This window comes from Carcharodon carcharias (genome assembly GCF_017639515.1).
Source record: "Carcharodon carcharias isolate sCarCar2 chromosome 29 unlocalized genomic scaffold, sCarCar2.pri SUPER_29_unloc_9, whole genome shotgun sequence".
NCBI classification, from domain to species: Eukaryota; Metazoa; Chordata; class Chondrichthyes; order Lamniformes; family Lamnidae; genus Carcharodon; species Carcharodon carcharias.
In genome coordinates this window covers 264,972-291,062 of record NW_024470682.1, presented here as the reverse complement: position 1 = coordinate 291,062, position 26,091 = coordinate 264,972, and the positions used below count along the sequence as shown (strand labels likewise).

Here is a 26,091-nt window from a genome sequence, read left to right as displayed (position 1 = left end):
GGGTTTGATTATTGATTCTGAACGGGGTTTGATTATTGATACTGAATGGGGTTTGATTATTGATTCTGAACGGGGTGTGATTATTGATACTGAACGGGGTGTGATTATTGATCCTGAACGGGGTTTGATTATTGATACTGAACGGGGTGTGATTATTGATTCTGAACGGGGTTTGATTATTGATTCTGAACGGGGTTTGATTATTGATACTGAACGGGGTGTGATTATTGATCCTGAACGGGGTTTGATTATTGATTCTGAACGGGGTTTGATTATTGATTCTGAACGGGGTTTGATTATTGATACTGAACGGGGTTTGATTATTGATACTGAACGGGGTTTGATTATTGATACTGAACGGGGTGTGATTATTGATACTGAACGGGGTTTGATTATTGATACTGAATGGGGTGTGATTATTGATTCTCAACGGGGTTTGATTATTGATACTGAACGGGGTTTGATTATTGATACTGAACGGGGTTTGATTATTGATACTGAACGGGGTGTGATTATTGATTCTGCACAGTGTTTGATTATTGAACTGAACGGGGTTTGATTATTGATACTGAACGGGGTGTGATTATTGATACTGAACGGGGTTTGATTATTGATACTGAACGGGGTGTGATTATTGATTCTGAACGGGGTTTGATTATTGATTCTGAACGGGGTTTGATTATTGATACTGAACGTGGTGTGATTATTGATCCTGAACGGGGTTTGATTATTGATCCTGAACGGGGTTTGATTATTGATACTGAACGCGGTGTGATTATTGATACTGAACGGGGTGTGATTATTGATTCTGAACGGGGTTTGATTATTGATTCTGAACGGGGTTTGATTATTGATACTGAACGGGGTGTGATTATTGATCCTGAACGGGGTGTGATTATTGATCCTGAACGGGGTTTGATTATTGATTCTGAACGGGGTTTGATTATTGATTCTGAACGGGGTTTGATTATTCATACTGAACAGGGTTTGATTATTGATACTGAACAGGGTTTGATTATTGATACTGAACGGGGTTTGATTATTGATACTGAACGGGGTTTGATTACTGATACTGAACAGGGTTTGATTATTGATACTGAACGGGGTGTGATTATTGATACTGAACGGGGTTTGATTATTGATTCTGAACGGGGTTTGATTATTCATACTGAACAGGGTTTGATTATTGATACTGAACAGGGTTTGATTATTGATACTGAACAGGGTTTGATTATTGATACTGAACGGGGTGTGATTATTGATACTGAACGGGGTTTGATTATTGATACTGAATGGGGTTTGATTATTCATACTGAACAGGGTTTGATTATTGATACTGAACGGGGTGTGATTATTGATACTGAACGGGGTTTGATTATTGATATTGAACGGGGTTTGATTATTCATACTGAACGGGGTTTGATTATTGATACTGAACAGGGTTTGATTATTGATACTGAACGGGGTGTGATTATTGATACTGAACGGGGTTTGATTATTGATACTGAATGGGGTTTGATTATTCATACTGAACAGGGTTTGATTATTGATACTGAACGGGGTGTGATTATTGATACTGAACGGGGTTTGATTATTGATATTGAACGGGGTTTGATTATTCATACTGAACGGGGTTTGATTATTGATACTGAACGGGGTGTGATTATTGATTCTGAACGGGGTTTGATTATTGATACTGAACGGGGTTTGATTATTGATTCTGAACGGGGTGTGATTATTGATACTGAACGGGGTTTGATTATTGATACTGAACGGGGTGTGATTATTGATACTGAACGGGGTTTGATTATTGATCCTGAACGGGGTGTGATTATTGATACTGAACGGGGTTTGATTATTGATACTGAACGGGGTGTGATTATTGATTCTGAACGGGGTTTGATTATTGATACTGAACGGGGTTTGATTATTGATTCTGAACGGGGTTTGATTATTGATACTGAACGGGGTTTGATTATTGATACTGAACGGGGTTTGATTATTGATACTGAACGGGGTGTGATTATTGATTCTGAACGGGGTTTGATTATTGATACTGAACGGGGTTTGATTATTGATACTGAACGGGGTTTGATTATTGATACTGAACGGGGTGTGATTATTGATTCTGAACGGGGTTTGATTATTGATACTGAACGGGGTTTGATTATTGATACTGAACGGGGTGTGATTATTGATTCTGAACGGGGTTTGATTATTGATACTGAACGGGGTTTGATTATTGATACTGAACGGGGTGTGATTATTGATCCTGAACGGGGTGTGATTATTGATACTGAACGGGGTTTGATTATTGATTCTGAACGGGGTTTGATTATTGATTCTGAACGGGGTGTGATTATTGATTCTGAACGGGGTGTGATTATTGATTCTGAACGGGGTTTGATTATTGATACTGAACGGAGTTTGATTATTGATACTGAACGGGGTTTGATTATTGATACTGAACGGGGTTTGATTATTGATACTGAACGGGGTTTGATTATTGATTCTGAACGGGGTTTGATTATTGATACTGAACGGGGTTTGATTATTGATTCTGAACGGGGTTTGATTATTGATACTGAACGGGGTTTGATTACTGATACTGAACGGGGTTTGATTATTGATTCTGAACGGGGTGTGATTATTGATTCTGCACAGTGTTTGATTATTGACACTGAACGTGGTGTGATTATTGATACTGAACGGGGTTTGATTATTGATACTGAACGGGGTTTGATTATTGATACTGAACGGGGTGTGATTATTGATACTGAACGGGGTGTGATTATTGATTCTGAACGGGGTTTGATTATTGATACTGAACGGGGTGTGATTATTGATTCTGAACGGGGTTTGATTATTGATACTGAACGGGGTGTGATTATTGATACTGAACGGGGTTTGATTATTGATACTGAACGGGGTTTGATTATTGATACTGAACGGGGTTTGATTATTGATTCTGAACGGGGTTTGATTATTGATACTGAACGGGGTTTGATTATTGATTCTGAACGGGGTTTGATTATTGATACTGAACGGGGTTTGATTACTGATACTGAACGGGGTTTGATTATTGATTCTGAACGGGGTGTGATTATTGATACTGAACGGGGTTTGATTATTGATTCTGAACGGGGTTTGATTATTGATACTGAACGGGGTTTGATTATTGATTCTGAACTGGGTTTGATTATCGATACTGAACGGGGTGTGATTATTGATACTGATCAGGGTTTGATTATTGATACTGAACGGGGTGTGATTATTGATCCTGAACGGGGTTTGATTATTGATACTGAACGGGGTTGATTATTGATACTGAACGGGGTGTGATTATTGATACTGAACGGGGTGTGATTATTGATACTGAACGGGGTGTGATTATTGATACTGAACGGGGTTTGATTATTGATACTGAACGGGGTTTGATTATTGATACTGAACGGGGTGTGATTATTGATCCTGAACGGGGTTTGATTATTGATACTGAACGGGGTTGATTATTGATACTGAACGGGGTGTGATTATTGATACTGATCAGGGTTTGATTATTGATACTGATCAGGGTTTGATTATTGATACTGAACGGGGTGTGATTATTGATCCTGAACGGGGTTTGATTATTGATACTGAACGGGGTTGATTATTGATACTGAACGGGGTGTGATTATTGATACTGAACGGGGTTTGATTATTGATACTGAACGGGGTGTGATTATTGATACTGAACGGGGTGTGATTATTGATACTGAACGGGGTTTGATTATTGATACTGAACGGGGTTTGATTATTGATACTGAACGGGGTTTGATTATTGATACTGAACGGGGTGTGATTATTGATTCTGAACGGGGTTTGATTATTGATACTGAACGGGGTTTGATTATTGATACTGAACGGGGTTTGATTATTGATACTGAACGGGGTTTGATTATTGACACTGAACGGGGTGTGATTATTGATACTGAACGGGGTGTGATTATTGATACTGAACGGGGTGTGATTATTGATACTGAACGGGGTTTGATTATTGATACTGAATGGGGTTTGATTATTGATCCTGAACGGGGTTTGATTATTGATACTGAACGGGGTTTGATTATTGATACTGAACGGGGTGTGATTATTGATCCTGAACGGGGTTTGATTATTGATTCTGAACGGGGTTTGATTATTGATTCTGAACGGGGTGTGATTATTGATTCTGAACGGGGTGTGATTATTGATCCTGAACGGGGTTTGATTATAGATCCTGAACGGGGTGTGATTATTGATACTGAACGGGGTGTGATTAATGATACTGAACGGGGTGTGATTATTGATACTGAACGGGGTGTGATTATTGATACTGAACGGGGTGTGATTATTGATACTGAACGGTGTTGGGTGTGAGTTTGGTTGGGTTTGAGAGTGACTGTATGTGTATTCGGTGTTGGGTTTGATTATTGGGGAGAGAGTTCCAGATTTCCACTCCCCTTTGTGTGAAGAAGTGCTTCCTGACATCACCCCTGAACGGCCTGGCTCCAATCTGAACTTCCAGCCCCCTTGTTCTGGACTCCACCCGACCCCCACCACCCACCCCCACCCAAGGAAGTAGCTTCTCTCTATCGACCCTATCGAGTGTTTAATCATTTTGAACCCCTCAATTAGATCACTCCTTAATCTTCTAGACCCGAGGGAATATAATCGTAGACTGTGTGTAACCTGTCTGCATAACTTAACCAGAAAGATGTTCTGTACAACAGACTTGAGCCTCACACCCAGACCTCAATAATCAGTAGAAATCTTTCAAAGGCATCAATCATTGGAATCTGTCTTTATAAAGTCACAACATCAACAAAGGACGGTGTTGGTCGTGGAAGTGAATTCCAATCGTTCCGTTACTTACCCAGGACCTGTCCGACTGCTCGCCTGGGGAGGAACTGCCCACATGCTCTGCTTGGGCTGAATGACCTCTTCCTGTGCTGCTCCCTCTGTGTATTTAATGAGAAAGGGTTGATGTGTCTCTGTGAGACAAATCAGGATTTGGGGAACAATTGTGAAAACCCTTTCATTGAAATGTAGGGCCTTAGTGTTGTGTTGTAACAGACTGTTAACCCTTTGTGTCCTGACTCTGTGATGTGATTCCTGTGTAAAGCTGAACAGTCGGTGAGCGAGTTTCAATTCACTGCTCACACCAGGTGTTGAGGTGGATCTTCTGAAGGAGAAGATGTTGCTCAGCGCTCCTTAAAAATATGAGAGACTGAACAATGTCTGAGAGGATGAGAGAGAGAATGAGAAGGAGTGCGTGAGTGGAGATTGGAGAGAGAGTGAATGAGGGAGAGAATGAGATGGAGAGCATTAGTGGAGAATGGAGAGAGAGTGAATGAGAGAGAGAATGAGAAGGAGAGCATTAGTGGAGATAAGAGAGAGAATGAATGAGACAGGGAAAATGGAAAGAGATTGCATTCACTAACAAAATAATTTTTTTCATTTATATATCCCCTTTCACATCCTCAGGAAGTCACAAGGTATTTTATGGTCCAGGTCAACACTGCCAGTTACAGGACTGAGTTGTGAAACAGTGAGTATTGGATGAGATGTTAAACAGTGAGTGAACATCAAAGCTCTTCAGGGGCTGTGAAGGGTTTTCGGTTGGAAAAGGTGCTATAGAAATGCAAGTTCTTTCATAAAGGAGAGAAGGTTGAAGAAAACATGTTCAAAAACAACCAATTAAACCTTCACACTTACTTTCTCACACACTTGAAGATGAAGAATCCAATCAGTCCAACACTCAAACAGATTCCAGCTCCAAGCAATCCTGCTTTCCATTCATTGGAATCTCGCTCTGTAAAATCAGCCAATGAATGACTCCGGTACAGTTTGAGAATGGTTCCCTATGTACATGTAGTAATTCTGTGAAGTGATATTGTCTATGCCTGAAAGGTCTTTACAAATAACATTTATCTATGTAATATTTATTGATAATATCCATGTACATGCAGGTTTCTATAAGGAGGATTCACATATAACAGAGGTGCCAAGCTGCTGAGGTGAGACACAGGACTACATACACGCCAAACAGCAGAAACAACATGCTATAGACAGAGCAAAGCGATCCCACAACCAACGGGTCAGATCTGAGCTCTGCAGTCCTGCCACATCCAGTCATGTATGGTGATGGACAATTAAAGATCTAACAGGACGAGGATGTTCCACAAATATCCCCATCCTTAATGATGGGGGAGCTCAGCACATCAGTGCAAACGACAAGGCTGAAGCATTGGCAACCATGTTCAGCCAGAAGTGCTGAGTGGATGATCCATCTCGGCCTCCTCCAGAGGGTCCCAGCATCACAGATGTCAGCTTTCAGACAATTCGATTGACTCCACGTGACATCAGGAATCAGCTGATGATACTGGATACAGCAAAGGCTATTGGCCCTGGCAACAACCCGGCAACAGGAAATAATTTGGCTACAAGAGCGGGTCAGAGGCTGGGAACTCTGTGTTGAGTAACTCACCTCCTGACTCCCCAAAGCCTGCCCACCATCAACAAGGCACGAGTCAGGAGTGTGATGGAATAATCTCCAATTGCCTGGATAAGTGCGGCTCCAACAACACTCAAGAAGCTCGACACCGTCCAGGAGCAGCTTGTTTGATCGACAGCCCATCCACCAGCATAAACAATCATACCCTCCACCACTGGCACACAATGGCAGCAATGTGTGCACCATCTACAAGATGCACTGCAGCAACTCACCAAGGCTCCTTCGACAGCACCTTCCAAACCCTTAACCTCTTCCACCAAGACTGTTCCAAGTCAGTGTGGTGTGTGACTTGGAGCCGAAATTGAGGTGGTGGTCTGCCCTGGGACTTGGAACTATATCGGCCATTCCTTCACCGTCACTGGGACAAAATTCTGGAACTCCCTCCCTAACAGCATTGTGGGTGCACCTACACCACATGGAGTGCAGTTGTTAAAGAAGGCAGCTCACTACCACCTGCTCAAGGGACAGTTACAGATGGGCAATAATTTCTGGCCTTGTCAACAATGCCCACATCCCATGAGCTAATAACAAGAGAATGTAGAATTCTGTGTAACTCACGTTCCACAGTGATGGTTATGAACCCCTCCACTGCTCCATGTTCATTCTCTGCCACACACTGATAGTCTCCAGTGTCCCTGGATGTAACGTGAGGAATCACCAACCACAGCTCATTGTTGGAACATGTTCTGTTCATTGGGACATTAAGATGTCGCCACGTCAGGTTAGAAGCTGGGAAGCTCTCGACAGAGCAGATTATCACTGCAGAATTCCCCTCAATTATGTTGATCGATGAAGCGTTAATCATATCAAGCGAAGTAATTGAGAGGTTCTGTGGGGCATCTAAAAACATAAAAAGATTTTAATGTGAGCAAGCACAGTGCACAGCAAGACTCCATGTATCATCTCTTTGTACCTGATGTCTGAATACAATTCCAGGCACCTTTCCTCAGCATGAGTTCCTCTGTCACATTTATAATGGACACTGCCTATGTAAACTGTCACACTGCAGTTGCATTCCCCCACCAGTTGAGGTGCTGTCAATCTAGAATGAAAGAAACTTCCATTCTCATCCTCAGGATTTCGCCAAGGGCATGACAGGCAATGAATTGTATTTGATCGATGGAGCACAGAGGGGTAAATCTACAATTCTCTGTTCAGGAGGTTGTTCATCCAATTCAGGTTCTTGTTGATCTGGAGTTTACCTTCCTTCAACACAGAATCAGAGCTGATACCGAGACTCCAGTGCAGTGAGTGTTTGTGTGTGCGTGTGGGAGTGCATTTGTGTATACGTGTTCTAATCTGAGAGAGAAGTTGAAGTCTGTGTACACTCACATTCCACAGTGATGGTTATGAACCCCTCCACTGCTCCATGTTCATTCTCTGCCACACACTGATAGTCTCCAGTGTCCCTGGATGTAACGTGAGGAATCACCAACCACAGCTCATTGTTGGAACTTGTTCTGTTCATTGGGACATTAAGATGTCGCCACGTCAGGTTAGGAGCTGGGAAGCTCTCGACAGAGCAGATTATCACTGCAGAATTCCCCTCAATTATATTGATCCATGAAGCATTAATCATATCAAGAGAAGTAATTGAGAGATTCTGTGGTGTGTCTGAAAACAAATAAAGATCAGTTACTTATATTGTCTGTGAAGCACTTTGAGAGACCCTGAGAATGTGAAAGGTGTGATATCAATGTAGGTTCCTGCACCACAAAGCACTTAATTCAGGCAGACACTACAGCTCAGTACTGAGGGAGTGCTGTACTGTCGGAGGGTCAGTACTGAGGGAGTGCTGCACTGTTGGAGGGTGGGTACTGTGAAAGCTGCACTGCCGCATAGTCAGTACTGAGTGAGTACTTCACTGTCGGAGAATCAGTACTGAGGGAGTGCTGCACAGTTGGATGGTCAGTACCGAGGGAGTGCCACACTGTCAGAGGGTCAGTACTGAGGGAGTGCTGCACTGTTGGATGGTCAGTACTGAGGGAGTGCTGCACTGTCGGAGGATCAGCACTGAGAGAGTGCTGCATTGTCAGAGGGTCAGTACTGAGGGCGTGCTGCACTGTCGGAGGGTCAGTACTGAGAGTGTGCTGCACTGTCAGAGGGTCAGTACTGAGGGAGTGCAGCACTGTTGGATGGTCAGTACTGAGGGAGTGCTGCACTGTCAGAGGGTCAGTACTGAAGGAGTGCTGCACTGTTGGATGGTCAGTACTGAGGGAGTGATGCACTGTCGGAGGGTCAGTACTGAGGGAGTGCTGCACTGTCGGAGGGTCAGTACTGGAAGAATGCTGCACTGTCGGAGGGTCAGTACTGGAAGAGTGCTGCACTGTCAGATGTTCAGTACTGAGGGAGTGATGCTCTGTCGGATGGTCAGTACTGAGGGAGTGCTGCATTGTCGGAGGGTCAGTACTCGAAGAGTGCTGCACTGTCGGATGGTCAGTACTGAGGGAGTGCTGCTCTGTCGGAGGGTCAGTACTGAGGGAGTGCTGCACTGTCGGATGGTCAGTACTGAGGGAGTGCTGCACTATCGGAGGGTCAGTACTGAGGGAGTGCTGCACTGTCGGAGGGTCAGTACTGAGGGAGTGCTACACTGTCGGAGGATCAGTAATTAGGAAGATCTGCACTGTTGGAGGGTGATAAGACCATAAGACCACAAGACGTCAGTTCAGAAGGAGGCCATTCAACCAATCAACTCTGTTCCTTCATTCAATGAGACCATGTCTGATGTGACAATCCTCAACTCCACTTTCCTGCCTCTTCCCCATAGCCTTTGATTCCCTGACTGATTAAAAAACTGTGTATCTCAGCCTTGAATATAATTAATGACCCAGCCTCTGCAGCTCTCTGCAGTAAAGAATTCCACACATTCACTACCCTCTGAGAGAAGAAACTCCTCCTCATCTCTGTCTTAAATGGGTGACCCCTTACTCTGAGATTATGCCCTCTGGTCCTAGACTCTCCCACAAGGGGAAACAACCTCTCAGCATCTACCCTGTCAAGCGCCATAAGAACCTTATATGTTTCAATAAGGTCAGCTCTCATTCTCCTAAACTCCAATGAGTACAGGCTCAACCTACTCAACCTCTCCTCACATGAAAATCCCTCCATTACTCGGATCAACCTAGTGAATCTTCTCTGGACTGCCTCTAATGCCAGTACATCTTTCCTTAGATAAGGGGACCAAAACTGCTCACAGTATTCTAGGTGTGGTATAACTAGTGCCTTGTATAGTTTTAGCAAGGCTTCCCTATTTTTATACTCCATTCCCTTTGAAATAAAGGCCAACATTCCACCAGCCTTCCCTATTAACTCTTGAACTTGTATGTTAGCTTTTTGAGGACCCCCAAATTCCTCTACGCTTCAGCTTTCCAGTGTCTTTCTCCATTGAAATAATATTCAGCTCCTCTATACATCCTGCCAAAGTGCAGAAGCTCACATTTTCCCACATTATATTCCATCTGCCAAGTTGATGCCCACTCACTGAACCTGTCTATGTCCCTCTGTACACTCTTCGTGTCACCCTCACCTCTTGCCATCCCACCTATTTTTGTGTCATCCGCAAACTTGGCGAAAGTACATTAATTTCCCTCATCCAAGTCATTAATAGATATTGTAAATAATTGTGGCCCCAGCACTGATCCCTGTGGCACTCCACAGGTTGCCATCCTGAAAATGCCCCCCTTGTCCCAACTCTCTGACCTCTATTAATTAGCCGATCCTCTATCCATGCTAATATACTACCCCCAACACCATGGGCTGTTATCTTATTAAGTAGCCTTATATGTGTTAATTTACTGAATGCCTTTTGGAAATCCAAATATATTACATCTACTGGTTCCCCTTTATCTATCCTGTTTGTTACCTCCTCAAAAATTCTAATAAATTTGTCATGCATGATTTCCCCTTCATGAAGCCTGTGTGTGATTAAATTATGCATTTCTAAATAGTCTGCTATTACATCCTTTATAATGGACTCTAACATGTTCCCAATGACAGATGTTAAGCTAACTGGCCTATAGTTACCTGTTTGTTGTCTCCCTCCCTTTTTGAATATGGGTGTTACTTTGGCAGTTTTCCAATCCGCTGGGACTTTCCCAGAATCTAAGGATTCTTGGAAGATTAAAAACCAGTACATCCACTATCTCTGCAGCTACTTCCTTAAATATCCTAAGATCCAACCTATCAGGTCCAGGGGACCTTTCAGCCTTGAGACCCATGAGTTTCCCTAGTATTATTCTCTAGTACTGGTTTTGTATTTATTTCCTCCCCCCACCCCCCTTTTGCCCCTTGATTATTTAGAATTTTTGGAATGCTATTAGTGTGTTCTACCATGAAGACTGATGCAAAGTATTTATTCAACTCCTCTGTCATTTCCTGGTTCCTCATTATTATTTCCCCATCCTAGTTCTCTAAGGGGCCTATGTTCACTTTGGTCTCTCTCTTCCTTTTTATATATTTAAAGAAGCTTTTACTGTCCTTTTTTTTATAATTTGCTAGTTTACCTAGTTTTCTCCCTCTTTATTTATTTTTTGGTCATCTTCTGTTGGTTTTTAAAACGTTCCCAATCCTCTGGCTTACCACTAATCTTTGTCATATTGCATGGTTTTTCTTTCAATTTGATACACACCTTAACTTCTTTGGTTAACCGTGGTTGGTTTATTCTCTTCCTACAGTCCTTCTTCCTCACTGGGATATATCTTTGTTGTGAGTCATGAGCTATTTTCTTAATGATCTGCCATTGTTCATCCACCATCTTTTCTGCTAAACCCCTTTCCCAGTCCACTCTAGCCAACCCTGCCCTTATTCCTTTGTAGTTACACTTATTTAAGTCCAGCACAGTTGTTTCCGACCCAAGTTTCTCAGTCTCAAACGGAATGCTGAATTATACCATGTTATGGTCACTGTTTTCCAGGGGATCATTTATTCTGAGATCATGTATTAAACCTAAAACAAAAACAGAATTACCTGGAAAAACTCAGCCGGTCTGGCAGCATCGGCGGAGAAGAAAAGAGTTGATGTTTCGAGTCCTCATGACCCTTCAACAGAACGAGGTGAGTCCAAGGAAGGGGTGAAATATAAGCTGGTTTAAGGTGTGTGTGTGTTGAGGGGGTGGGGTGGTGGTGGGGGGAGGGCGGCGGGGTTGGGTGAGGGGAGAGAAGTGGAGGGGGTGGTGTTGTTGTAGGGCCAAACAAGCAGTGATAGAAGCAGATCATCAAAAGATGTCACAGACAACAGAACAAAAGAACACAGAGGTGTTGAAGTTGGTGATATATATCTAAACAAATGTGCTAATTAAGAATGGATGCTTGGGGAATTAAGGTATAGCTCTTGTGGGGGTGGGGGGAGCATGGCAAAACCTCCTCCAATCAGAGACCACTTGCCAACCAACCAGCACTCTCTTCCCATTAAGTATAAATTGTTGTTCACTTTCTGTTGGTAATCCTGTGAACGGGCTTCTTGATTCCTGTCCTGACATCTTAATGTCCCAATGAACAGAACATGTTCCAACAATGAGCTGTGGTTGGTGATTCCTCACGTTACATCCAGGGACACTGGAGACTCTCAGTGTGTGGCAGAGAATGAACATGGAGCAGTGGAGGGGTTCATAACCATCTCTGAGGAACGTGAGTGTACACAGACTTCAACAACTCCCTCAGATTCGAACATTGCACAAACATCCTCAAACATACAGACCTAAATAGACACGTGCAGACACACATATATATGACCACACAGAAAGACACACTCACACACAAACACACTAACACACACTCCCCTGTGGGTTACCTGACCTCCCTCAGTACTGCACTGGAGAGTTGGCCTGAAATCTGGGATTTGTGTTCCCATTCACATTTATGGAAGAATATGGAAATTACTATTACAGACAATTTGATGTATACAGGCAGTCACAGATACTCTCTGCTTCTCCAACTCTCTCTCGCCCTTTAAGGAGCTACCTGAAACCTAACCCTTCAACCAATCACCGGTCTCAACTCCTCCTTATCTGATTCTGTGTGATTTATTTTGTGTATCTTAGAGGAAGAGAGAGGTGGAGAGGTTTAGTAAGAGAATTCCTGCTGGTGAAAAGCTTACATCTTGTTCTCACTATTTACGTGCACATATTTCCCATTATTTCCAATGCCCCTGTTTATAATGATGACTGCCTATGTAAACGTCACGCTGCAGTTACAGCCTCCCACTAGTGGTGGCATTGTAGCACTTAATCCTTGTGTTTCCCAGCTTTTCAAGCAACTCCACTTCCCAGTTTGCTACACAAGCTGTGAGTTCGTCGGAATTAAGTTATTTCTCAAACGGTAGATTTTATGTCATCTTATTGAAAACTTCCTCAGCGCCTCCCTGAAGGGTTTACACTCTCCGGGAAGCAGGAATAGGCTGGATGTTGGGGAGTTCATCTTTTCCCAGAGAGTAGGGATCCTCGGGAATGTGCTGTCAGGGAGTCTGGTGGTTGCTGTTTCTCTGTTGCCTTCAAGAGGGATCTGGAGTGGTTACTGACTGGGGGAGAGATCAAGGAAGTGGAGAATGATATAGCACAGGAGGAGGCCATTCAGCCCTTTGTGCCTGTGCCAGGTCTTTCAATGATCTATCGAATCAGATCCATTAACCACCACTTCACTTTGCCCCCATCTTCCTCCTTCAAGTGTTTATCCAATTCCCTTTTGAAAGTTCCTATTGAATCTGCTTCCACCGCCCTTTCAGGCAGCGCCTTCCAGATCACAACAACTCGCTCTGTCAAAACAAATTCTCCTCATCTCCCCCTCCGGTTCGTCAATCTGTGTCCCTCTGGTTACCGACCCTCCTGCCCCTTAAATACATTGATACTGTTCACCTCAACCACTCCCTGTGGGAGCGAGTTCCACATTCTCCCATCTCTCTGGGTAAAGATTGGAACTGTTTATTAAGCGGGGCGTGTAAGTCCGTGGGGGAGTCCATCTCGATCCTGCCCGATTCGCACACGCGTCCGAGATGGATTTCCACCCTGCACTAAACGTTTCCAGAATTTTCTACAGCACAATCCTGTACACAGCGATGGAGAGAAACATTGGACAGGGAGTCAAACAGCACAGTGATCCATTCTCACCAATGTTCCACACTAAGGGGAAAGTTCAGATTGTCCACTCTTAGAGTGTTTACAATGAAAACATTCATTCCACATTGAATCCCAGTGGATGGGTCAATATTACAGCAAATGTTGCAGTGATATGAAGCTTGATTGTTCAGCCAGAGTGAGAGATTGAAAGCGGAGAGTCAGTGATGAATTCTTTCTGTGTGTTCTCTAGACAGTGGAGGAGAGATTCTGCACGTGATCCAGATCCTGGGAATACGAGCTGTGATATTCCTTGTGGCTGTGGTTATCAGTATCGCTGGAGTCTGTGTCTGGGAGGGACAAACAGTGAAAGGAAGTCGACAGACTGTTTAAAGCTTTTGTACAGCAACAATCTGGTCAGTCAGTGCGGACAAATAACGTGCGATGTTGGGTTAAGTTGTAATGAAACTGGTCAGTGTCCTGGTTAGAATCACCTTCCTATCAGAGAGCCATTCCAGTACAGTAGGAGACCATTCAGCCCATTGAGTCCATGCTGTCTCTCTGTAGAGCAATCCACTCAGTCCTATTCCCAAGCTCTATGCCTGTATCCCTGGAAATTTATTTCCACGTGTCCATCCAATTTCCTTTTGAAATCATTCATCATCTCCGCTTCCACCATCCTCGTAAGCAGCGAGTTCCAGCTCATTACCACTCGCTGTGTAAAAAAGTTCCTCCTCACATCTCCCCCCGTCCAAAACCTTCAATCTGTGTCCCCCAGTCCTTGTACCATCAGCTAATGGCAACAGCTTCTCTTTGTCTACCTTATCTAAACCCATCATCATCTTGTACACCTCGATCAGATCCCCCCTCAATCTCCTTTGCTCCAAGGAGAACAACCCCAGCTTCTCCAACCCAACCTTGTAGCTAAAATCCCTCATCCCTGGACCCATTCTGCCCAATCTCCTCCCCACCCTCTCAAGGACCCTCACTTCCTTCCCAAAGTGAGGAGACCAGAACTGGACACAATAATCTAGTTGTGACCTCACCAGAGCTTTATAAATGTTCAGCATAACCTCCCTGTGTTTGTACTCAATCCCTCGATTTATGAAAAGCGTATTCCTTCCATCAGCACAAACAGCAATTTCCAAGTGGACTCCCATCAGCAGACAGAGTGCAATGAAACATTGGCATGGCTGCTTCTTAATGTACGGAGAGAAACCTGGAACGAGAGATTCTCCTTCTTCTCCTCAGCAAGCTGAAACTTTTCCTTATACCTGGTGCTCCCCAGTGCTGCTGTGTGGACCCATCATAACCACGGCATTGTCTGGCTGTGTGCAGCCAACATGGTCGAATAGGAATCAACAGAAATGTGACGTTGCTAAACTCTGTTCTCTGATTGGAATGTGCTTTCTGAATGCTGCACCTTTTTCATGCTGCGATAGATTGTAAGAAGCATTTGGGTTGTGAATAATTTTACATTGAATAACACAAGTGATTAAAATGCTCAGCCTGTTCTGTAGATATTTATAGATTAAAATTCTCATTTTGCTGCAAAATCTGGGCTCAACGACATTACTTCATGTTGTGACGATTTTCCAATCATATGAATCATTTTGCCCATCTTTATAATGAAAACTTCCCATGTAAACATGTCACATTGTAGTTAGTCACTCCTGCCATTGGGTGGAGTGATATCAAAGCTGCCTTGATGCTCAGAAACAGTGAGAAATATTCCTGTTGTACACATGAAGTTAGTGAGAAAAGGCAGTAGATGCAATTTTGTGAATCTTGTACAATGATCTTTAGATAGTGCAGCACTGCCTCAGTACTGACACTCTGACAGTACAGCATTCCCTCAGTCTGACCATCTGGGAGTGCAGCACTCCCTCAGTATTGACCCTCTGACAGTGCAGCACTCCCTCAGTACTGACCCTCTGACAGTGCAGTACACGCTCAGTATTGACCCTTTGACAGTGCAGCACTACCTCAGTACTGATCCTCTAACAGTGCAGCACTCCCTCAGTACTGAGCCTCCAAGAGTGCAGCACTATCTCAGTACTAACCCTCTGAAAGTGCAGCACTCCCTCAGTAATGATCCTCTGACAGTGCAGCACTCCCTCAGTACTGAGCCTTCAAGAGTGCAGCACTATCTCAGTACTGACCCTCTGAAAGTGCAGCACTCCCTCAGTACTGAGCCTCCAAGAGTGCAGCACTACCTTAGTACTGATCCTCCAACAGTGCAGCACTCCCTCAGTAATGACCCTCTGACAGTGCAGCACTACCTCAGTACTGACCCTCTGACAGTGCGGCACTCCCTCAGTACTGAGCCTCCAAGAGTGCAGCACTACCTTAGTACTGACGCTCCGACAGTGCAGCACTACCTCAGTACTGACCTTCTGACAGTGCAGCACTTTCTCAGTACAAACCTTTTGAAAGTGCAGCAATCCCTCAGTACTGACCCTCTGACAGTGCAGCAATCCCTCAGTACTGACCCTCTGACAGTGCAGCACTACCTCGGTACTGACCCTCTGACAGTGCAGCACTCCCTCAGTTCTGACCCTCTGACAGTGCAGCACTCCCTCAGTACTGACTCTCCAACAGTACAGCACTCCCTCAGTACTGACCCTCCAACAGTGTAGCACTCCCTCAGTACTGACTCTCCAACAGTACAGCACTCTCTCAGTACAGACCTTCTGAAAGTGCAGCACTCCCTCAGTACAGACCATCCAAGAATGCAGCACTACCTCAGTACTGAGCCTCTGACAGTGCAGCACTACCTCAGTACTGACCCTCTGACAGTGCAGCAATACCCCAGTACTGACCTTCTGACAGTGCAGCACTCTCTCAGTACAGACCTTCTGAAAGTGCAGCACTCCCTCAGTACTGACTCTCCAATAGTACAGCACTCTCTCATTACTGACCCTCTGACAGTGCAGCACTACCTCAGTACTGAACCTCTGACAGTGCAGCACTCCCTCAGTACTGACCCTCTGACAGTGCAGCACTCCCTCAGTACTGACCCTCTGACAGTGCAGCACTCCCTCAGTACTGACCCTCTGATGGGGCCGCACTTGCTCAGTATTTACCCTCCAACAGCACATTTAAATATTAACCCTCAGAGCCATGGTAGAAAACTGACGTTACCAAACAGCAAACAACAGAAGAGAAACATCACCGAGTCATGATAAATAGCTCAAACGTTTGAGTATGTTGTAACACATTGTGGTATTACGCACTCATTCCTACTGCCTGTTTACTCACTCCTTTGCTACTTCCTCATTTTGTCTCACAGAGACACATCAGACCTTTCTAATTAAATACTCAGAGGGAGCAGCACAGGAAGAGGTCATTCAGCCCAAGCAGAGCGTGTGGGCAGTTCCTCCCCAGGCGAGCAGTCGGACAGGTCCTGGGTAAGTAACGGAACGATTGGAATTCACTTCCACGACCAACACCGTCATTTGTTGAAGTTGTGACTTTTTAAAGACAGATTCCAATGATTGATGCCTTTGAAAGATTTCTACTGATTATTGAGATCTGGGTGTGAGGCTCAAGTCTGTTGTACAGAACATCTTTCTAGCTCAAGGGATGAGGGAAGTGCAGAGACATGAGCTTAGGGATATTCTGAGAGGGTGAATGGTGCTATAGAAATGCAAGTCCCTCATTGTTTTTCTTTCTGAAAGCCTTGTAACTCTCTGCAGAGCACCTATCATCCCACAGAGAATCAAATTAGTCTTTGAAGACATTGTCTAAAAGCTGTTGTGATTCTCGAGAGCTGTCGGACAAGAGGTGAGGTCTCATTAACTCCTTTCTCTTTCAGATTTTGAGAGTGAGAAGTGAATGGCATAACTGGGAGTGGACAATGATCGGGAAATGTTACTTCCTCCTGTCACTTCTCCAAGGTAATATCACCATCAGCTTGGACTGATTTATGGTTAATAGTCTTTGTAAAAGATCATTCTTATTGAGCTATAATTGGTAACTGATTCAGCAGTGAGTCAGTGCACAAACTCACACCAAGTCCCATTCACCCATCACCCCTGTGCTCACTGATATACACTGACTCCCTGTCTGACAGCAAAATTGGAGGAGAGCTGCGATCTCAGAGGGTTGTAGATTTGGAGGAGGTTGCAGAGATAGTGAGTGGAGCAGAGTGATGGAGGGATTGGAAATCAAGTGTGAAAATAATAAAATTGAGGTGTTGTTGGACTGGGAGCCAGTGTAGGTCAGCGAGTGACTTGTGGGGTGGGGGTGGGGCTGTGGGGAGGTGAAAGTTTGAGTAGAAAATCGGACACAAAATTCAGGGGATGAAATCTATCTTGTGGCTAGGACTCTGACAGCAATGGCCTGAAATTAGTGTCTTTTGCTGAATTTAGTCGAATTTCCCATGAAGACAACACAGCAGCTCCTAGAATAGACAGGCTGTTCAGCATCACACTTCCTGTCCATTCTCACCATGATAGCAACTTCAATAAGTGAACAAGATAACTGGAAGAGAGAAGGAAGACAAAGCTGTCCGTGTGTAAAGGTGTCAGTATTCAGTTTGCATATTTGTCTTTGCTCTTGACACATGCAGAGCTCAGGCTGGAGGCGCTTTGTTAGTGTGTTTCACAGTGTCTGCTGGAGTAGGGTCAGAGTGAGCTTGGGGACAAGTCAGTCTACAATGCTGCATCGGAATCAACAATACAACAATATGGGGTTTGGATCAGAAATAATCCTTTAGACAATGAGGATCCAAAGAGACTCCTCAGACAATGAGGATCCAAAGAGATTCCTTAGACAATGAGGATCCAGGGTTAAATATTGGTATTTCTCTCTCCAGTTGGACTGTCACAAGAGTGGAAAGGTGACACTCCACGAGAGGTGACAGCGCAGGAAGGTTCGTGTGTACAGATTCCGTGTCATTACAGTTATCCAGCACATTTTGAAAACAAACGACGAGTCGGAATCTGGTTAAATAAGGAGAAATACAAATTGCCGGCTTCCATAGCCTTTCACTCCAAGGATCACAGTCACGAGTTACCACGGTTCCACCATCGGACCCGGCTGTCTGGAGACCTGAAAGATGGCGACTGTTCCCTGATTATAAACAACATCAGACGGGAAGATGCAGGACATTATTTTTTCAGAATAGAATTTGACAGCAGGAATAGATACAACTACTATCCTGTAACCCAGCTTCACGTTTCTGGTACGTGCTGTGTTATAATTACTCAACAATTCACATCCAACACTCAATGGGAAATAACACAAACTGTGACATTTACATATTAACACAAAACACAGCTTATTATAACACACTGTCTGATTCTCAATAACCTGGTGATCGCTTCCAGTTCAGTCCTAAAACAACCTCTAATACTCACTTTAATATCAATGATTAAATGTGTTCACTGTGTCCATCAATGTTATCAGGTTATCCACTCCCATCGATCTCCCTAATCCTGTTTAAAAGTCTAACAATTTGACAAAAGATGGAATTGCATTCCTACAGCGCCTTTCAGCACCTCAACAAACTTCAAATCACTTCACAGACAATGAAGAAATTCTTGAAGTATAGTCACTGTCTAACGTGGCAGTGAGTTTGTGCACAGGAAGCTCCCACAGTGAGCAATGGGATCAGTGACCCAGATCTCTGAGAGAATGATGAGCCAGGGTTCCATGAGCTGTGGGCTGCTCCATCACCCACACCCCAGTGTTGGCAATTCAAGGGTCTGGGAGTGAAAGTGTATTCAGCTCAGTGACAAATTCCCCACCAAGTTTGAAAATAGGAAAGTTGCTGCTGATTGTTGTAACCTCTCAGTTCCCATCTCATCCTTGGAAACCTGCTTTCAAAATACAAAAGCAAGTCTTGCATTTCTATAGCGCCTTTCACCACCTCAGGACGATCCTAAATCGATTCACAGCCAATGAAGTGATTCTTGAAGCACACATTCTCCCCACTCTCTGGGTAAAGAAGTTTCTCCTGAATTCCCCATTGGATTTATTAGTGACGATCTTATATTGTCAGCCTCTGGTTTTGTTCATTGTGAGGAGTGGAAACACTCTCTCCATGTCTACTCGATCAAAACCTTTCATTACTTCAAAGATCAAATGAGGTCACCGCTCAACCTTCTCTATTCAAGAGAACAGAGACCCAGCCTGTACATCCTCTCCTGACAGGTAAACCCCGACATTGCTGAGATCATCCTTGTGAAGCTTTTTACCACTCTCCCCAGTGTCTCTATATCCTTTTCCAAATGCTGAGTCTGTTCTCCCCGAGCTGTGAGCTGTTCCTCCACCCTCACCCAGTCTGGTCAAATCAAGGGTCACTGAGTGAAAATTTATTAAGCTGAGTGACAGAGATTCAACAAGTGTAAAAATAGACAATTCTAAAATGATCATTGTAACCTCTCAGTTCTGATATCATCCTTGTAAAAGTGCTTTCTCTTGTGGGACTGTGGTTTCTATTTGAACTGATGCTTCATGTTATATTTCTCTAAAAGGATCCATTCTCTGTGTGTTAGATTTCACAGAAAAACCCACGATATTCCCTGCTGAAATTATTGCAGGAAAGCGTGTGGATGTAAGCTGCACCTTCAACACAACGTGCAATGGAACAGCAGCACCTGTCTTAACCTGGGACACTCCCACTGACGTACCTGGATCAGTCTCAAACACTGTAACTCAGCATGGTGTCACTCTGACCTATACTTCTGTTCTGACTCTGATCCCATCACTCAAACACCAAGGACACACTCTCAGCTGCAGAGTGAATTATCCATCTGTTTCATCGGAGCGGACCCTCGTACTAACTGTGCTATGTAAGTACGGACACTCTTCATTCTACATTAGCTGGAATAGTATAAAATGTGCACAGCAAGCTCCCACATACTGCATTTTGTTGACCAACAGACCATTGGTCTTTAACTGGTAAAAAGTGACCCCTGACAGGCAGTACATCCTTACTACTGACTCTCCGACAGTGCATCATGGACTCATAGACTCATAGACACTTACAAGACAGAAGGAGGCCATTTAGCCCATCATGTCCATGCTGGTCAGCAAATCCCTCCACAAGTGCATCACCTCACACTTTTCCAGGTTGAATTCCATTTGTGTCATGATCATTCCCCCTTTACTTAAGTCCATTTCATTTATGATACACCACAAACAGCAAGGGCCCCAGCACTGACCCCTGTGGAACCCCACTGGAAACAGACATCCAGTCACAGAAACATCCCTCCACCATCACCCTCTGCTTCCTGCCTCAGTCAATATTGGATCCAACGTGCCACTTTGCCTTGGATCTCATGGGCTCTTACTTTCTTGGCCTCTCTGCCATGAGGCACCTTATCAAAAGCCTTCCTAAGCCCATGTAGACCACATCAAAGGCATTACTCTCATCAACACTCCTGGTTACCTCCTCAAAAGATTTGATCAGGTTTGTCAAACACGACCTTCCCTTAACAAATCAATGCTGAATATCCCAGATTAATCCTTGTCTCTCCCAGTGCAGATTCATTCTGTCCTTCAGAATTCTTTCTAGTAACTTCCCCACCACCGAGGTTAGACTGACTGGCCTGTAATTTCCTGATCTATCCCTTCCTCCCTTTTTTAATAATGGGACAACATTAGCTGTCCTCCAGTCCTCTGGCACCTCATTTGTTACCAGAGAGGATTTGAAAATTACTGCCAGGGCCCCTGATATCTCTTCCCTTTCCTCCCTCGACAGCTTTGGATTCATCTCATCCGGGCTTGTGGATTTATCCACTTTTCAGGCCGCTAAACCCACTAGTACCTCCTCTCTCTGTGTTAATTTCCTCTCATATTTCACTGTCCTCCACCCTGATGTTATACCTGCATCATCCTTTTCTATTGTGAAGATTGATGCAAAGTATTCATTGAGGAGTGTACCCAAGTCTTCCAGGTCCACACACACATTACCTCGATGGTCCCTAATCGGCCCCACTCTTTACCGAGTTATTCTCTTGCTCTTTACATATTTAAAAAACCCCTCTGGGTTTTCCTTTATTCTACCCACCAGTGCTTTCTCATGCACTCTCTTATCTTTCCTAATGTCCTTTTTCAGTTCCCCTCTGCACTATTTATACTCCTCTAGGGACTCTGCTGTATTGAGCCCTCAGTATATGCCATAAGCTTCTCTTTTTTCTCAATCCTAACCTTTATGTTCCTTGTCTTCCAGGGTTCTCCAGACTTGCTCTCTCTCTTTGTCTTTACAGGAATATATCTGCTCTGTACTCTCGCTATTCCCTCCTTGAATGCCTCCCACTGCTCTGACACAGTTTTATCTGCAAATAGCTTCTCCCAGTCCACTTGGGCCAAATCATATCTCATCATAGTAAAATTAGCCTTTCCCCAGTTTAGAATTTTTATTCCCAGCACAAACTTATCCTTCTCCATAACTGTCCTAAATCCAATTGAGTTACAGTCACTATCTCCCCTACTGATACGCTTTCCAACTTCCCCGGCGCTTTTCCATATATTAGGTCCAGAACTGCCCCCTCCCTTGTTGAGCTTTCTATGCACAGGCTAAAAAGGTTCTCCTGGATGCAACATTAGAATTTTTCTCCCTCCCTACCTTGCACACTAAAGCTGTCCCAGTTAATATTTGGGTAGTTAAAATCTCCGAGTATTACTGCTTTATTTTTCTTACACATCTCTGAGATATGATCACATGTTGGATTGTCCATCTCTCCCTGACTGTTTGTTGGTTTTATATCTTGAGTCTATGAGTTCACTGGTTGAGTAAACTCGAATTGCACTCCTTCATATACACTTGTTAGTTGATGATCGCTATCAATAACCAAGAGAGACCGACATTAGAACAAGCTGATTATTTATTGCAAGAGGGCAGAGCACTAAATTCTTGCATGCTCCCATAACCACCTCCAGCTCTAGACTTACAGTTAACCAGTAGCCCGCACTGTACAATGATTGGACACCACTGTCACATGGTTTATCCACTTGCATTCTCTTAACTGTACATGGAACTCCACTTTACCACATCCTTCCCCCTTTACTTAAAAAGTGCAGTTGACAAACTTAATAACAAGTGAACTAATTACACTAATAACTATTTACAAATCAAGTCTCTCAGGAGGCTTTCTCGCATGTTTCTCCTTCCAAATTTTGGGATCTGTCCTCAACATGTGGCACAGACTCAAGTGTAGATGAAGACTTCATTTCTTCTTATGGGACCAGCGTTATTTTGGGGAAATGATCCATGTGTCGTTTACTGATACATGATAGGAGAGGGACCCAGTTACTGCACTCACCTCGCCTAACAGCCAGTTGGACCCATCTCCATAGTTCATCGCGAGGACTGCAACACCCACAGTGAAAGTTCTTTCCCACCATGACCATCGTGCGTCTCTTGGCTTTTCTCCAGCCTCCCCTTTAAATTCGGCTGGATAAGGGTCAGGTGGGTGGGGAGATGTAGTTCTGCAGGGCCAATGCTGGTCATTGTTTGTGGCCTGGCCCAGTTTGTGAAGAGGAACCGGGACAATCTCGTGCCGATGGAATCCCCTTCCATCTTTCTCACCCTGGATTTAAAGGTTTGGATGCCCTGCTCAGCCCTGCCGTTCGATGCTGGGCGGTAGGGTGAGGGTTTGATATGGGTAATGAAGTGCTGAATAGTAACTGAGGGCTGTGGTCTCAGCTGGTTTAGAACAATTTTTATTCACTCGTCGAAAGTCTTCGAGTCGGAGATGGTCAGTGACGTGAGGCTGAGAATCAGCCCGGTCGTTTTGCTCCCACATGTGGATACAAGAATCCCCGTCTTCTTCTCCTCTCCCGTGATGTCATTAGCGGTAAAAAAGAACACTAGGCGTTCGACACACTGAGACCAGTCACCTGAAATGGGGTTGAACGGATCGACACGTTGGAACTGCAGCATCGTCAACGACTGCAAGGGGGCAGCGCTTCCGATGTCTTTCCAGTTAATGACCAATTCAGGTGTTTGTCTTACTGCAGCTTCCTTCACTGCCGTCGATCGATTCATCTTTTACCTTCCGCAGAGTTACCCGCTCTCTGGGGTCTCTTATAACATTGTGTCCACAGCCATTGTTCTTGCATGTACCTCTTTAAATGTATTGTTGCTTTAAGAGCTGTCACCTCTTTGTTAACTCCCTCTCTGTTGCTCTTGTCTTTTCTGTGCTGGGTTTTGTGCTCTCTTTGAGTTTTGGTGGGATCCCTGTGATCGCGATTCTGCAGGGTTTTTTCCCCAAATTCTAAGTGCAGCACTGCTCCCTGCTCTGACTGCAGCCTATTTTATACCCTCCGTACAGATTCTCTTTCTAATGTTCTGCTCGCTGGCATTGTGGGTCCTCACTCAGGGGTTATGTTTTTAGCTGTGTTCATCCTCACCTCCAGTTTTATGTCTTGAGTCTCTGAATTCACCAGTTGAGTAAACTCGAATTGCACACCTCCATATACACTCGCTAGTTGATTCTTACTATCAATAACGGACAAAGACAGACATAAGAACAAACTGTGATTATTTATTGCAGCAGAGGACTGAACACTGAATCCTTGCGCACCCCCACAACCACCTCCAGCTCGGGAAATACAGTTAACCAGTAGCCCAACCTGTCCAATGATTGCTCAGTACTGTCACATGGTTAGTCCGCTTGCATTCTCTTAAAGGTACATGGTGCTCCACTTGACCATAGAGGGCCTGAAGTATACAGCCAACAGTGTGTTTGCCTCAGTACTGACCCACCTACAGTGCAGCACTCCCTCATTACTGACTCTCTAACAGTGCAATGCTCCCTCAGTACTGTCCCTCCCACATTGCAGTTCTCAATCAGAACTGACGGTCTGACTGTGCAGCACTCCATCAGCACTGCACCTGCTACAGTGCAGCTCTCCCTCAGCACTGACCCTCCTACAGTGCAGCACTCCCTCAGTGCTGAACTGAAGTGTCTGCCTGGATTATGTGCTTTGTGGTGAAGGAAACTTCATTGATGTCACACCTTTCACATTCTCAGAGTCTCGCAAAGTGCTTCAGAGTCAATGTAAGCAACTGATCTTTATTTGTTTTCAGACGCACCACAGAATCTCTCAATTGCTTCTCTTGATGTGTTTAATGCTTCATCAATCAATATAATTGAGGGGAATTCTGCAGTGATAATCTGCTCTGTCGAGAGCTTCCCAGCTTCTAACCTGACGTGGCGACATCTTAATGTCCCAATGAACAGAACAAGTTCCAACAATGAGCTGTGGTTGGTGATTCCTCACGTTACATCCAGGGACACTGGAGACTATCAGTGTGTGGCAGAGAATGAACATGGAGCAGTGGAGGGGTTCATAACCATCAATGTGGAACGTGAGTTAATGCAAACTTCAACATCACTCACACACACAGCAGCACACACACACACACACACTCACACACAGACACACACACACAGCAACACACAAACACACACACAAACACACACACACATGCTCACACACAGCAACACACACACTCACACACAGCAACACACACACACAAACAGACACACACACACACACACAGCAACACACACACACACACACACACACACAAACACACACATACATGCTCACACACAGCAACACACACACTCACACACAGCAACACACACACACACACACACAGACACACACACACACAAACACACACATACACACACACTCTCACACTCACACAAACATCACCTCATCTTGTGACTAGGCACTTTACAGATGGAGAGGAGACAGGAAGAGAAGGGGCAGGTGTTGCACCTTCTGCAATTGCATGGGAAGGTGCCGTGAGAGGGGGATGAGTTGTTGGGAATGATGAACGAGTGGACCAGGGTGTCCTGGAGGGAATGGTCCCTGTGGAATGCCGACAGCGGCGGGGCGGTGAAGGGAAGATGTGTTTGGTGGTGGCATCATGCTGGAGTTGGCGGAAATGGCGGAGGACGATCCTTTGAATGCGGAGGCTGGTGGGGTGAAAAGTGAGGACAAGGGGGAACCTATCATGGTTCTGGGAGGGAGAGGAAGGTGTGAGGGCAGATGCGCAGGAGATGGGCCGGTCACGGTTGAGGGCCCTGTCCCCCACCGTGGATGTGAAACCTCGGTTAATGAAGACGGAAGACATGTCAGAAGGGCTGTTTTGGAAAGTGGCATCATCGGATCTGATAAGACGGAGGCGATGGAACTGAGGGAATGGGATGGAGTCCTTACAGGAAGAGGGGTGTGAGGAACTGAATTCGAGGTCTGTGTGGGGGTCAGTGGGCTTGTAATGGATATTGGTGGACAGTCTATCACCAGACGTTGAGACAGGGAGATCAAGGAAGGGAAGGGAAGTGTCAGTGATGGACCCTGTGAGAATGATAGAGGGGTGAAAATTGGAAGCAAAATTGACTCGGGGTCAGATTTTGTCTGAAGGAGGTGAGAAATGATGGAGGGAATTCCAGAGGTTAGGGTCCAGGCAGCTGAAGGCACAGCCGCCAATGGTGGAGAGATGGGAATGGGAGAATGTGCAAGGAATTGGAGTAGC

At 44.6% G+C, this 26,091-nt stretch overlaps 1 protein-coding gene across 3 annotated transcripts in view; it reads right to left on the bottom strand.

The window, feature by feature from the left end:
- LOC121274120 (myelin-associated glycoprotein-like) overlaps positions 1–26,091 on the bottom strand; it is a 292,428-nt gene that overhangs the window by 82,049 nt on the left and 184,288 nt on the right. Inside the window, exons 1-2 of one of the 3 annotated variants that reach the window (XM_041181293.1) lie at positions 7,097–7,209; positions 5,740–5,836 (exon numbers count right to left, since the gene is read on the bottom strand). The exons of the other annotated variants lie outside the window; for them this stretch is intronic. The gene's annotated coding sequence lies outside the window, so the exon portion shown is untranslated. Of the gene's footprint in view, positions 1–5,739; positions 5,837–7,096; positions 7,210–26,091 lie in introns of those variants that run through there. 3 annotated transcript variants of the gene reach the window in all.